The sequence below is a fragment of the Mandrillus leucophaeus genome, unplaced genomic scaffold (genome assembly GCF_000951045.1).
Source record: "Mandrillus leucophaeus isolate KB7577 unplaced genomic scaffold, Mleu.le_1.0 Scaffold318, whole genome shotgun sequence".
Lineage (NCBI taxonomy): Eukaryota > Metazoa > Chordata > Mammalia > Primates > Cercopithecidae > Mandrillus > Mandrillus leucophaeus.
The window spans coordinates 938,162-949,094 of NW_012103343.1; positions in this window are offsets into that span (position 1 = coordinate 938,162).

Sequence of the window (10,933 nt, forward strand, 5' to 3'; positions counted from 1 at the left end):
AATCAAAATTTAGTGAGCACCTATTAGGTTCCAGGTACTGGGCTGGGACACACATTAATCAAAGAATCACAAATAGGCCGGGTGCAGTGGCTCATGCCCCTAATCCCAGCAGTTTGGGAGACCAAGGCAGGCAGATCAGTTGAGGCTGGGAGTTCGAGACCAGCCTGGCCAACATGTCAAAGTCCCGTCTCTACTGAAAATACCAAAATTAGCTGGGTCTGGTGGTGCACACCTGTAATCCCAGTTACTTGGGAAGCTGAGGCAGGAGAATAGCTTGAAACTGGGAGACAGGGGTTATAGTGAGCCAGGTTCACATCACTGTACTCCAGCCTGGGCAACAGAGTGAGACTCTGTCAAAAAAAAAAAAAAAAGAATCTCAAATATAAATATAAAGTTACAGCTGTGATAAATACTAAGAAGGAAAGGCACAAGGTGCTCTGAGAGTGTCCGATGGGGAAAGTGACATTGTCAAACAGGTTAAGAACAGTTTTCCTGGGATGATGCTAGTCATGCTGAGATTAAAAAGAAGTCACTCTTTCATAGCAAATGTATGTGATGTTATCATATCCACCTCTAGAAGAGAGAAATGCATTTCCGGTATATCTAGCAATGGAGGAGTGGGTGAGCCAAGATTTAAATCTGTCCGTGATTTTTACAATCCAGTGTATATCCATCACATTGTGTAACTGTGCCTCCTTCAATTATCATGTTCTTGCTCTGTTAGAACTTTGTGTACACATCTGTTCTCCCAATTAGACAGAAATGTCCTAAAGGGCAGGAACTACAGTTTATATAACACAGTTCCAGATACATAAGTGTAATTCTCTAAAAGTTGACTAGATGATAAATAACTAATATATTCAGTGCAAGTTAGTTTATTTTAAAGATCCTTTTTTAGGGGAAGGTGATTTGAATAATGTTTGTATTGTAAAACAAAATGTCCATGAAATTTTGAACTGATACTGTTTCTTTTCTTTTCGTTGAATTATAGAAGTATTTATTCAAATTCATTCTATTGAAACTAGAGCTGCATTTAAAGTTGTATTATTCTTTTAAAATGGCCTCTGTGGCCCATGGTAACATGAAAGCTCCTCTCCTTGTTTGATTTACTAAAAAAATCAAGGCAAAATTATGATTTATTTCAAAGCAATTACAGATCTGTGTGATATAGGCCTTGATTCCATTTATTTTCCTGTCCCCATTGTTTTCATTTATTTATTTTATTATCCTGTTTTGTGTATTTCTTACAAGTCACCTTTAATTCTTCTTGGAATATGGCAAGACAAAAATAAACGCATAATATTTTAGAAGGCCTAGCAGACCACTTCAGATTTAGGGAACTAAACTTCCATAAGACTATTCCCATTATTATTCTTCTATGGTGTATTTTTATTTTAATTTCTTTATCTGGGAAAAACTTAAGGAAAGCCCTTTAAAAGAAAAGAAAATAGAAAAGAGGATCTGAAAGGGATATCTGAAGACAGAGATATCACAGCAGTTAAGTCAGTGTCTTGATAATGGTGATGATGGTGGAGGTGATGGTGATAAAGGGGGTTTATGGGATCATTGTGTGGGTACATTCTGTAGGACCTTTGTACCAACAGTAAATGGTTCTGTCATCTAGTTGATTCACTGCCAAGTGCCAAAATAGAATGGATAAATAAAGGTAATACAAAATGAAGTATATGAGTAGTAAGGCAGGTGAATGAGCAAAGTAAAATGTGAAAAAAGAGACAAAGCTAAAATCCAGACAGGAAGGAGGAAGAGAGGATGGTCCTTGCATGAGGCTGATGTTTTAAGGGACTTTGTTGTCTATGTCATATTTTCCTAAAAGAAGAATACATTCATTAATTTCCTACATAATTAATTTATTTCTAGAGCAGATGCCTGCAGAGCAAGCTTTGTGGCTAGGCTTTCTATAACTTGAAAGTTCACTGGCATCAGAATCTTTCCATAAATAGCAATTTAATAAGAGGCCAGACCTTATTTTCTCTAAAATCTCCGGGCAATTTTAAATCTTAAACTGAGCATCACCGGTTCTCAAAACTGTTAATCCAGTCTCATAGTAGAGATACATAACTAGGTCTTCTAAAACCAAACAGCACCTAAAAAAACATGATCTAAGAGAAGGTTAGTTTCTAAGTCAGATGCAAGATTGTGGCAGAACTCAGCCATTACAGGAAGATTTTAAACACAAAATAGTTCATTCAGAATCACCAAACACAGGAGACAGTCCTACTGGTTTAAACGGAGAAAAGAACTTGAGTTTCCCTCTTGACTAATTTCACTGTCTAGTTTTATACATAGCTATATGGAAAAAAATGAAAGGAAAAATCAAGACTTTCTTCAGTGGTATTTCATATTAATGTGTGAACAAACAATCCTCATGCCATAGAAGATCTGTCTTGATTCTTTAACAAGCCCTTATCGAACCACTTCCTCAAAGTGGAAATGCCAGCTAATGCTTTCCATCAAATCACATTGTTTGTAAAAGCAGAAAGGACAAGAAGGTAGAAGAGAAAAGATGGGTAAATCAACTCAGGGAAATTCTTCTGCATTATTTATTCATCAACCAATAAACCAATATTTAGCGAACATGCATGAAAGATGCTACTGAGGAACATAAAAAAGTATGCGACCCAGTAACTTGAAGTAAGGGCACAGTTCTCACTCTTGGACACTCTCAATCAATGCTGCATGATTTAGTTTTAGTAATGATCTTAATAATGATTGAAACCCCTTGTAAATTGTCTCATAAATTTCTTATATCCTTGGAGAGGTATGATTTTTGCCTTTCTTTGTTACTCTTTGCTTTGGTGACCATGAAAAGGTAGGGCTGGAAAACTTCAGAATTCCTTTCCATCTCTAAAATACTGTACTATACTATACTGCAATGTAATATAACTCAATTCCTTTTCTCATACAGCATAAGTGCATGCATCCATTTTTTATTTTATTCAAATGTACTTCTTTGATAAAACATACTTTCTACAAAGAAGACCCATGTCTTCAGTGTATAATAATTTTTATTGTTTACTTAGCTAATACAGATTGAGTAAGCATTACCCAATACACTTGCTTCTGTGGTCAGTGCTGGAATATAACATAGATCTTACAATTCATTGGATTCTTTTTGTTTTTGTTTTTATTTTTTATTTTTTTTTGAGACAGAGTCTCATTCTGTCACCCAGACTGGCGTGAACGTGGCTTACTGCAGCCTCGACCACCTGTGCTCAAGTGATCCTTCCACCTCAGCCTCCCATGTAGTTGAGACCACAGGCACATGTTGCCATGCCCAACTAATTTTTTAAATTATTTATTTATTTATTTATTTTGAGATGAAGTCTCACTCTGTAACCTAGGCTAAAGGACAGTGGCACAACCTTGGCTCACTTGCAATCTCTGCCTCGTGGGTTCAAGTGATTTTCTTGTAACAGCCTTGAGTAACTGGGATTACAGGCACATGCCACCACATCCAGCTAATTTTTTGTATTTTTAGTAGAGATGGGGTTTTACCATGTTGGTCAGGCTTATCTTGAACTCCTGACCTCAAGTGATAATCCCACTCTGGCCTCCCAAAGTTCTGGGATTACAGGTGTGAGCCACTGTGCCAGGCCATTTTTTTGCTTGTTTGTTTGTTTGTTTGTTTGTTTTGGTAGAGACAGGGTCTCACTATGTTGCCCAGACTGGTCTCAAAGACCTGAGCTCAAGTGATTCTCCCATCTCAGCCTCCTAAGGTGTTGGGATTACAGGTGTGAGCCACTGTGCCCAGCCGTAGTGGTCTTTTTTGCTTGTTTGTGTTGTTTCGTTTTTTGAAACAGTCTCTCTATATCATCAAGATTGGAGTGCAGTGGCATGATCTCGGCTCACTGCAACCTCTATCTCCCAGGCTCAAATGAATCTCAAGCCTCAGCCTCCTGAGTAGCTGAAACTACAGGCGTGGGCCACCATGCCTGGCTAATTTTTGTATTTTTAGTAGAGATGGGGTTTCACCATGTTGGTCAGGCTGGTCTCAAACTGCTGACGTCTTGGGTCCCGCCCGCTTCAGCCTTCCAAAATGTTGGGATTACAGGCGTGAGCCATCGCACCCGACTGTGTAGTGGTCTTTATTACAGCAATACACATGACAAATTTTGCGAGGCCTCACAAAGGAACTCAGATTTTGAGAGCCACATTCTCAAGAATTTAGTTCTAACCTTCTTTGAGAAACATTGTTAATTTCTTTATTCTGTAAAACAACAATTAGAAAAACCATGATCTTCATTTAGACTCAACATTACACTAAGGCACTATGAGAATTATATAAAACAGAGAGTCATAAAACTATGGTGGGTTAAACATAGTAAGAGAAGCAGCTACTTTGGGTTAAAAGAACAATGACCATGAGACAGTGAGAAAAAAGCAGGGTGGATGAAAAATTATAGATATGCTAGCCAGAAAAACGTCACTACTGTGTAATTATCTGTTACTTAAGGATGTGGGCCTTGTGGTTTCGGGTAGGCTTGTTTGAGGCATGTTTGTCTGTAGGGTTGGCTGAAGTCGTAGGCAGGGATGGAAAGACAAAGAAAGATAAATATCTTTGGGAGTAAACGCAGAAGAAACTATTGAGAAGTCTTCCAGCTTCTGAACACTTGCAGTTTTCTGCTGGACTATCTTGTGGGCAGCTGTAGAAGTTACATACATTTCTGAAGAAGCAAGCAAGCAAACAAACCAAAAAAAAAGTCCTGATGGTATATTCCTATGAAAAAAAAAAAAAGTGGGAGAATTTGCCTAGCAAAGGATACGGCTTCACCCAAGAGCTGCAAGGAACCTTGCTTTGGGAAAGCTTCATCAACCTCACCTCCGGACAGGTGGGAGCCTGTTCTTGAACTCTAACACTTTCATCAACGTCCTTGCTGCCATTTAATATTTTCCATTGGCAAGCTCTGCTTTGCAGAAAATTGTATTTTAATTGCTTTTCTGTTAGCCTCAATTATTTATTTCCTAACCATGCTCTCATAGTGGAATAATGACAATATTGCAATAAAGCGGAATTGCATGAGCCACCTTTGCAAGACAATCTTGTTACTGCCCTTTCCCATTCTGAAATCACACGGATTACCTGAAAGCTGTAATGAAGATACTTCTCATTTTTTAGATATTTTCATTTGCCTTGAGGTTTACTCCGGGTCTTTCTAATCCCTCTTTTGGTTGAGAGGTCTGATTCCAGTGTTACACGTTTCCCTGAAATGTCCCTCTGAAAATTTAGTGTAAGGTGAGGTGTGGTTTCCTGAAGGGAGACTTTTTTTCTTACTGTTACCTCACACCCCAAGACTGAATGTATTTTCTTAGACATAATTGCTTATGTTTTAATGTATTCACTTGGGATCATATTAAAGATACCCTAGTTTCTCTACTTATTTTCTCAAATGTAGTTAATTATTCTATTCTTTATAGTTTTTTTATACTCCCCCCAACCTAACCCCAATCCTATGTTCAACTAGCACTGCGTTTCCATCTCTTGGCTTTCGATGAGCAATGAGCATAGCCATGGCTTAGCTCCTCCATTCTGCTTGAGTGGGCTAGAGGGAAAATGGCAGGGTTGTATTCGTTTTGCTGTTTATTTTGAAACACATATTTATTAAAGGCCTACGATGTGCTAGAAACCAGGCCAGATAGTTGGTTATAATGAGGAATACGGCGTATATGTTCCTTTTATGCTGCAATGTACCCTATGGCATGAAAAGTACCATAGACCCAGATAACAGGAACATCTAACTCAATTTGTGGAGTCAGTGGGAAAATATCTGAATTTATGATATCTGAGTTGAACTACGAAGGATCAGAATGATTTTTCCAGGTAGCCATTGCCAACCATGAGAAGAGAGAAGAGTGTTTCTGGCAGAAGGAACAGCATGTATGAAGGTCAAAAGTGACAGGACACAGCGGCTGGGCCCTACTTTGTCTTTGCTTTATTAATTTTCATGCAAGCTAAGGAATGTAGAATAGTAAACATGAATACTTTACTGTTTTATTTGGGAGGGAAAAATACTTTTACTTTATGTATTGTATTAGTCTGTTCTCATGCTGCTGTGAAGAACTGCCTGAGCCTGGGTAATGTATAAAGGAAAAAGTTTTAATTGACTCACAGTTTCTCCGGGATAGGGAGGCCTCAGGAAACTTGTAATCACAGTGGAAGGGGAAGCAAACCGTCCTCTTCACATGGCAGCAGGAAGAAAAAGTACAAAGCAAAATGGGGAAAAGCCCCTTCTAAAACCATCTCATATTGAGATATTTTACTCACGATCACAAGAATAGCATAAGGGCAACCACCTCCATGATTAAATTACCTCTTACGGGGTCCCTCCCATGACACGTGGGGAATATGGGCACTACAATTCAAGGTGAGATTTGTGTGGGGGCAAAGAGCCAAACCATATTATATGTAGTATAAGTGATTTCCTTATCAATTACCTATAAGGTTTGAGATCAGATTATGATTCATTTGTAGGTTCCATTTGGAGGGAGTAGTGGTCCATGGTCCATGAATGTTATAGATTTAGGAGAATTTAAAAAAACATTTTAAAGGTTGGAACGAAGACCACAAGGAGATGAAGGGAAAGGACGAATGTAGTAAGAGATGAGGCTCGGCTGGTGAACGAGCAGCTAAGGCTGAATATAAGCCATGTGAATAGGTTTGAACATGATTATAAGAGTAATGGGAAGACACAATTTTAAGCCAATTTCGGTTGTTTAATCTGGAAAAATAGCAGGGGTTGTATTCCTTTCATCCCTTCTTCTCTTATCAAGACCTTTTCTCTAACTTAAACTGTAAATAACAGCAATACAAATGAATTGACATGATATTTTCTCCTGTCTCAGTTTTCCAGGGAATAGCCCTGTGACGGTTAATACTGAGTGTCAACTTGGTTGGATTGAAGGATACAAAGTATTGATCCTGAGTGTGTCTTTGTGGGTGTTGCCAAAAGAGATTAACATTTGAGACAATGGGCTGGGGAAGGCAGATCCACCCTTAATCTGGGGGGCACAATCTAATCAGCTGCCAGCGATTATAAAGCAGGCAGAAAACGCAAAAAGGAGAGAGACGGGCCTAGCCTCCCAGCCTACATCTTTCTCCTGTGCTGGATGCTTCCTGCCCTTGAACATCGGACTCCAAGTTCTTCAGTTTTGGGACTCAGACTGGCTCTCCTTGCTCCTCAGCTTTGGAGACAGCCTATTGTGTGTGATCATGTAAGTTAATAAACTCCCATATATATCCATATATATGTATATGGATATATATGTACACACACACACACACACACACACACACATATATATCCTATTAGTTCTGTCCCTCTAAGAGAACACTGACTAATATAAGCCCCATTGATGATTCTAGGTTGTTTAATTTAAACAAAACCATATTTAAATTATCATCAAAAAAATTTTATCAGTATCTGATTGTGGACAGCACTTAAGGGAATAACACATACAAAAGCTATAACCATCTAAGGTCTACTGTTTAAAAACTTATCATTTATGGCCAGGTGTGATGGCTCACACCTGTAATCCCAATACTTTGGGAGGCCCAGGCAGGAGGATCACGACGTCAAGAGATCAAGACCATTCTGGACAACATGGTGAAACCCCGTCTCTACTAAAAATACAAAAAAATAGCTCGGTGTGGTGGCGGGTGCTTGTAGTCCCAGCTACTCAGGAGGCTGAGGCAGGAGGATCACTTGAACCTGGGAGGTAGAGGTTGCAGTGAGCTGAGATCACACCACTGCACTCCAGCCTGGCAACAGAGCGAGATTCCATAAAAAAACAAAAGCCTGTAATCCCAGCACTTTGGGAGGCCGAGACGGGTGGATCACGAGGTCAGGAGATCGAGACCATCCTGGCTAACACGGTGAAATCCCGTCTCTACTAAAAAATACAAAAAACTAGTCAGGCGAGGTGGCGGGTGCCTGTAGTCCCAGCTACTCGGGAGACTGAGGCAGGAGAATGGCGTAAACCCGGGAGGCGGAGCTTGCAGTGAACTGATACCGGCCACTACACTCCAGCCTGGGTGACAGAGCGAGACTCCATCTCAAAACAAACAACAAAAAAAAACTTATCATTTACTGTTCTGCCTGTGTCTTTCCCAAACTCCAAACTGACATAATTCCTCTGCCTTTCCTCAATCTGTTTTGTCTCGTTAGGGAACTGGAAATGCAACCCAATTTTTCTCTTGAGTGATGTCAAGAGATGGCAAGGAAGCTGTTGCAACATTCTAGCCAGAAAGCTATTTTCTTCCCACTTTGGAAGGACCTCAGAGAATGACAGAAGTGGCCATGATATGAAAGGAACAACTGACAGGTTTTGATTTTTCTTGGCTGACAGCTTCATTTTAGGACTTTGTTTGCCAACCACATCAAGACCTATGCAGCTGGAAGACTGACTTCAACAAATCTGAATGTCTCCTTAAGAGTCAAGGCAATTTATTCCTTTTTTTCCCCAAATAACCATTTATCTATAATTAAGTCAGCATTAAGGGGATTTCCCACCAACTTCTATCTAAAGCTACAGAAAGGACGAATAGCTACTGCCTGAAGTGGGTTTAATAGATCCTTGGGTGAACATTAGGAAAGCCTTCCACAGAAAAATGGCTGGATATGAAATGGGAAGAAAGACATCATTCACATGGTCCCTCATTACTGAATTGATGATTTCGATTTGAATTTCTGAATCCTGTTCCTTCAGACAGCTCTGTTCCTTAGCATTCTGTTCCTTAGAATAGCAGGTGTTACTGCTATTATGCTCTTGAGGTTAATTGGTCCTATCATATACATACATACATATATATGTGTGTGTGTGTGTGTGTGTGTCTATCTCCTTCCTTGCTCACCAATACATGCTCACACTATAGGGTTGATGTCTTTATTGAGAAAACACATTACTCCTTTTATCACTAATTATGAAAAGTAATACCCGCCTGTTTCTGCACATGGCATTAGGAGAACACCTGAATCTTCTCCCTTTGAATCCTAGGCAGAATGCGAGCTTCCACTTGGAGGACAAGGAAGCACATTTTTTTTTCATCAGGAGAATTGGACTGTTAATTATTCTCCATAGAATTACAGAAGGAAAAAAATCAACTGAGTGCAATCTGATCTCATCTTATTTGTTCTTTAATCCTTCTAAGAATCTGTCTTTGACATTTAGGACATGGGCAGAGAACAGCAACAACAATAAAATCAGAGGGAGAAGAGGACTGTCTGTTTATACTCCCCCAACATTTCTTATCACTCCGAATTGTGATTTTATTTGTATTTGTCTTTCTCACCCCAGACAGGCATCCATAGAACAAGGACAGGGTCTAATTCATCTCTCTGTATGCCCAGCACAGAACACAGCATCTGACGCATAGAAAGTACTCAGAGAGTATTTGTTGACTAAGTAAGTGACTGGGTCTGCAAAAGCAAAAGGCATCACCCAAACAACTATTTCCATTGTATTATTTTCTAGACTCAGAAAAATTCCGCTGCATTTGCCAGCAGTGCCACATCTGGATTTGGAGGAAACCACACATTCTAATCCCATCAAAAGGCAAATACGCAGTGACTGGGCCTCTGCAAGCAACAGCCTCCTCGTTGGCCAGGGCCTGGGAGAACAGAGATTGAGAATCTGAAGGCCTGATTTTAGTCTCTGCCATTAGCTTAGCAACCTTGGGCAAGTCCCTGAATGTAACTAAACTTCCAGGTTCTTCTTTGTAAAATAGAGAAGTTTGACACAGAAATATTTGATCTGGGAACTATAGGTTCATGGATGAATATCAAGGGAAGTCTGTGAATTTCCTGAAATTGTGTGTAAAATGTTATGGCTATCTGAGTCATATGTATTGTTGCATTTTTAAGGAACAAAGGGTTTATAGCTGTCATTAAGTTTTTTAAAGGAAACTAACTTTTTAAAAACAAGAGGTTAAGAAACTCCTGAATAGTTAATTTTGATATCTTTTTCTATAAAATGTCTATACTTCTAAGAAAACTTCTAAAACTGCTTTAGCCCACAATATATATTTTTCCTCTGATTGTCATTCTCCCCATGATCAGTCACCACCTCAGGATACTTTAAACATTTATGTAAGGTCAGGATAAAGTTCATCCACCTTAGCTGAATCTGGAGATAGGTCTTTGACTTTTGCAAATTCCATGCAGGAATTATTGTAGTCATGCCCATAGTAAATATTGGATGAAAATTTTCATAGGTTTATTTTATCCCAGAACACTGACTCTTTTCCCTCCAATATTCTGTGCCTTTCAGGACCAGGACCATAATTATCATCTATCTCAAAGGTCCTCAGGAAGCAGATATTAGAGGGAATATTTACCATGAATGTTCTCATAAAAGGCCAACAGAGTGAGGTGATTGCCCAAGAGCTTTGAGGACATTAAGTGAAAAGAGAGTAATTTCTGATCTACCCAGGAATGGCAGGGAGGCCATGCGTGAAGGGAGTTCCCAGGATCTGTGGTAGCAGCTCCACGAGTAAAAACCATTGCCTCATCATCTAAAGAAGCCAAAAGCAAGGGGTGAAGGAAGAAAATAGTTTTTTTAGTGTACCTGTATTTGTTTCCTGTTGTTCCTGTAACTAATTACTACAAATGCAGTGGATTAAAACAATATAAATTAATTATCTTACAGTTCTTGAGGTCAGAAATCTAAACTAGGTCCGCAGGGCTGCAACTCTTCTGGACGCTCTGGGGGAGAATTCCTTTCCTTGACCACTCCAGTTTCCAGAAGCCAACTGTATCCTTTGGCTCGTGGCCCCCTTCTTCTATCTTCAAAGACAGCAGCATAAGTCAGGCATGGTGACTCACACCTGTAATCCCAGCACTATGAGAGGTGGAGGTAAGAGGATCACTTGAGACCAGGAGTTTGAGACCAGCCTGGATAACATAGCAAGAATTCATCT